This window comes from Oxyura jamaicensis, unplaced genomic scaffold (genome assembly GCF_011077185.1).
Source record: "Oxyura jamaicensis isolate SHBP4307 breed ruddy duck unplaced genomic scaffold, BPBGC_Ojam_1.0 oxyUn_random_OJ67100, whole genome shotgun sequence".
NCBI classification, from domain to species: domain Eukaryota; kingdom Metazoa; phylum Chordata; class Aves; order Anseriformes; family Anatidae; genus Oxyura; species Oxyura jamaicensis.
Window position 1 is genome coordinate 1 of NW_023308379.1, and position 4,684 is coordinate 4,684.

Consider the following 4,684-nt stretch of genomic DNA (forward strand, 5'->3'; position numbering starts at 1 on the left):
AGAAAACCAGGGGAAACTGGTTACAAGATACCAAGAGGAGGAATGTTTGAATATGTCAGTGGAGCCAACTTCTTTGGAGAGATCCTGGAATGGTTTGGGTTCGCCCTTGCCTGCTGCACCATCAAAAGCCTTGCATTTGCATTGTGTACACTTTTTATATTGGGCTCTAGGGCAAAGCAACACCACCAGTGGTACCTTGAGAAATTTGAAGACTACCCAAAGGACAGAAAAATTCTGATTCCATTTATGTATTAACAGATAAACCAGGAAACAGATTGTCAATGTCACACTCACTCCTTATCGCAATGCATCTCTTTGGTGTAATTATACAAAACTATAATAGCATCATTCCTTGTGCCAGGAGCAGCTCTGCTCGGCTGTGGGATCGACTGTGGAACGGACGCCCCTAGGTGCACCCCGAGCATTTTCCTCGGAGGGGTCTCCACTCTCAGCCGCTCACCACGGGAGTAGACAAGGACCTCCTGAAGCTGCGGACAAATTATCTTAAGTGATATTTTCTTGTGGTATGAATGAAAAGTGCAAGAGGCCTCTTTGCGTGAGTGTGTGATTGTGCTGTGTGAGTGAGAAGTAGCATCGCGGCAAAGCACCATCCTTAGTGCTTAGTGGCTTGTTGATTGATGTAGATTCTAGTAGGCACGCTACTTTACAATCATAATTTGTATGTGATTTTCACCCTGTTGCTTATTGTAATGTTTGCAGTGCTTGATACAAAATATATAGAAAGCATCCCAGCCAGGATGACAACACCAATGAATTATTCTTTAAGGAACAAAGAGATACCTCCAGATCAGCTGTCCTTGTCCTTATGGGGGACTTCAACTTGCCAGACCTTAACTAGGAAAAATCACACAGCTGAAACAAACAGATCCAGGAGACTCCTAAAACATGGTGATGATTATTTCTTTCACAAAAATGGAAGAACAAAAAAACAGTTTGCTCTGCATGATTTGCTCTAACACAAGCATCCAGTTACAGTTAACCATCACAATGATGGCATACTGTGAAGCAAGTGTTAAACATGCCCACACATTTTGTTTATTTTAAAATAATGTTTTTAAGGTGCAGAGGATCCCCAGTTCTCCACATTTTCATGCCAAATTACCTATCACAAGAGTATCACAGAATCACCTAGATTGGAAGAGACCTCCAAGATCACCAAGTCCAACCTATGACCTAACACTAACAAGTCTTCCACTAAGCCATATCCCTAAGCTCTACATCTAAACATCTTTTCAAGACCTCCAGGGATGGTGACTCAACCACTTCCCTGGGCAGCCTATTCCAGTGACTAACAACCCGTTCAGTAAAGAAGTTCTTCCTAATATCCAACCTAAACCTCCCCTGGCACAACTTCAGCTCATTCCCCCTCATCCTGTCACCAGGCACGTGGGAGAATAGACCAACCCCCACCTCGCTACAGCCTCCTTGAAGGTACCTATAGACAGTGATAAGGTCACCCCTGAGCCTTCTCTTTTCCAGGCTGAACAATCCCAGGCTCCCTCAGCTGCTCCTCGTAAGACTTGGTCTCCAGACCCTTCACCAGCTTCATTGCCCTTCTCTGGACTTGCTCAAGCACCTCCATGTCCTTCTTGTAGCGAGGGGCCCAAAACTGAACACAGTACTCGAGGTGCGGCCTCACCAGAGATGAGTATGCTCTGGTGCTCTGCATGATTTGCTCTAACACAAACATACTTTCTCCTGTGCATCAATTATCAGCTGCTGTCAAAGGCAGGATACAAGGCTGGGGTGACCCAATAGAATTGCTCTTACATTCAAAAGCAGATAAAAGTTGGAGGACAAGCCTTTCCCAGTTGTGGCTCTCCTGGCTCTGTTTCTGCTGTCATCATTCTCTGTAACTGAAGGGTTAGAGGAAAACACCACCTGTGCTCCTGATCCTTTAACAAGTTGTTACCTTGAGACAATCAAAATACTCTCTAACATACAGGGCTACCCCACCACCTCTCCTTCCTAGCCTATTTCTTCTGAAAGGGGATGCTTTAGATGCTTTATAGTAGCATACAAGCTACCACCCTGCATAAGTTTCCTCAAATATCAATCCTGAAAATAATTTTCAAGTGTCCTAGTTTCAGCTGGGATAGAGTTAATTTTCCTCCTAGTAGCTGGTAGGGTAGTGTTTGGGATTTAGGATTGGAATAATGTTGATAACACACTGATGTTTTAATTGTTGAAGAACAGTGCTTACACTAAGCCAAGGACTTTTCAGCTTCTCACACTGTCCTCGCAGTGAGCACACTATCTCAGGAGAGGATATTTTAAGGACCCAAAAGGGTACCGGTGGGCTTTTGGAATAGCTGCTTTAGAGACAGAGGACACCAGCTTCATTGCCCTTCTCTGGACTCACTCAAGCACCTCCATGTCCTTCTTGTAGCAAGGGGCCCAAAAATGAACACAGTACTCGAGGTGCGGCCTCACCAGAGCCGAGTACAGGGGGACAATCACTTCCCTGGCCCTGCTGGCCACACTGCTTCTTATGCAAGCCAGGATGCTGTTGGCCTTCTTGGCCGCCTGAGCACACTGCTGGCTCATATTCAGCCGACTGTCAACCAATACTCCCAGGTCTGCCAGGCAGCTTTCCAACCACTCATCTCCCAGCCTGTAGCTCTGTTTGGGGTTGTTGTGCCCCAGGTGCAGGACCCGGCACTTGGCCTTGTTGAACTTCATACCGTTGGCCTCGGGCCATCGGTCCAGCTTATCCAGATCCTCCTGCAGAGCCTTCCTACCCTCGAGCAGATCAACACACGCACCTAACTTGGCGTCATCTGCAAACTTGCTGAGGGCGCACTCGATCCCCTCGTCCAGATCATCGATGAAGATGTTAAAGAGGACTGGCCCCAGTACCGAGCCCTGGGGGACTCCACTAGTGACCAGCCTCCAACTGGATTTGACTCCATTCACCACAGCTCTCTGGGCCCAGCCATCCAGCCAGCTCTTAACCCAATGAAGTGTACAAAGAAGTCTTTCCATTACAGTCTTGCTATTAGTATGGAAGACTGCTTTTAAGCCACCAAGAAAGCATACACCAGCTAGCATCTCTACATCTTCCTTACTGTCTTGTTGCAAGGACTCCAAAAGCTTTCCCACACACACCTACTTGAGCTCTCATTATTAGACAGATGTGCAGCATTCCTCCCTGCTTCTGCTTTACTGATAAAGGAAGTTGTAAATAGAGATTTGGTCACCAAATCTCAACCTCAATTTGAAAACAAAGTTCATCCAAGCCTTCTTTGACTATCCCTCAAACAACCCTTGAAAACTCCCAAGATTTTGTGGGCTGTAAACTGCCAATAGCTTTCTGAAACATTTGCACTACATGCAATGCATTGTGATTTGATATGGAATCAAATACAACTCAGTTTAAAAGGATGTAAGCACAATAAGAAAAGCAATACATCTCAGATTTTATGAAGTTAATCAGAACTTTTGTGTCTTATTTTTACCTGTGTTAGAAGAAAACGATGTAAAAAGAAGGAAAAAAGGAAAACTTTTTTTTCAGGTAAGAGCCAATTTGTGAAACTCAGTCTTGAGGAGAAAAAAGCTAATTCTCAGCTATTTTATTCATATTTATCTCCTGTTGTAACTAAGAGATTCAATGCTTGCAGGACAGAGAGAATTGGGTGTACAAGAAAAGCTGCTAAATCAAAGTATCTCGTAATGCATGTTGAATTAATTGAAATGTACCTATCCCCAACATTGATACTTTCATTTATTATAAATAAATTCCACAGAATCTGTGATTCTGTAATTTTGTTAAATTTATTTATAATAAATGAAAGTATCAACATTGGGGATAGGTACATTTCAATTAATTCAACGATATCAAAAAGCAAAGACTGTTACCCTCAAAAATGAAGAAACTGAGACAGTTTCTTCATGGTCAGCAGTTCTATTTGCATCCTTGTATCTCTCAAACACTTCAGTAAATAAATGAACTTAGGAAAGTTTCCAACAGCCACTTCTACATAAGCTTCTGCAGTTCAGCTTGGAATCCCTGCAAAATAGTCAGAAACTAAGATGAATTAGGCTAAAAGCACATAATGCTTGCAGCACAGTTATATACACAACCAGGACTGGACTCTGAGCAAGAATTCCTACCAAATGCGATAATCTGGTCAATCACTCCAGTTGTCCTCTCCATCCTTTAGAAGTTATAATATTGATTTCAGTAGTCTAATTAAATCAGTCTGCCTCACCTCCCATTGATAATTCCTTCCATATGACCGCAATGGGAGTTGCACTGGTGGTGAATCTGTCCTCCTTTTCCTCTTCTGTTCTATTCTGCACAGTTAACATAACAGAAGGCCAAAATCTGAGTACTATGATTCCCAATTAATAATTTTGTAACCAACAGAAGATACAATACATAGCCTTAAATAGTCAAAAGCAACCAGTAACCTGTATCTTCACCATTTTTTTTCTTACTGTACCAACATTATGTCCAACCTTGTTTGTGCTGGAGACAATTTTTCAAGCTCATTTTATATATATAGCAAACTGATTTTCTAGGAAAAAAGAAAATTGTTGTCCCAAAATAAGATTTATCAGAATTGTCTTAAAAATATGGGGTACAACCTGGGCTGAGTAGCCCAAAGGTTTCAACACCCGAAAACAACCACACCCGAAAACAACCACACCCGAAAACAAC

The 4,684-nt window shown here is 42.8% G+C and overlaps 1 long non-coding RNA gene across 1 annotated transcript in view; it reads right to left on the reverse strand.

The window, feature by feature from the left end:
* Positions 1-4,172: 4,172 nt before the first annotated feature.
* LOC118159097 overlaps positions 4,173-4,684 on the reverse strand; it is a 2,377-nt gene continuing 1,865 nt past the window's right edge. Inside the window, exon 3 of the long non-coding RNA XR_004746994.1 lies at positions 4,173-4,317. This is a non-coding gene — a long non-coding RNA (uncharacterized LOC118159097). The remainder of the gene's footprint in view (positions 4,318-4,684) is intronic.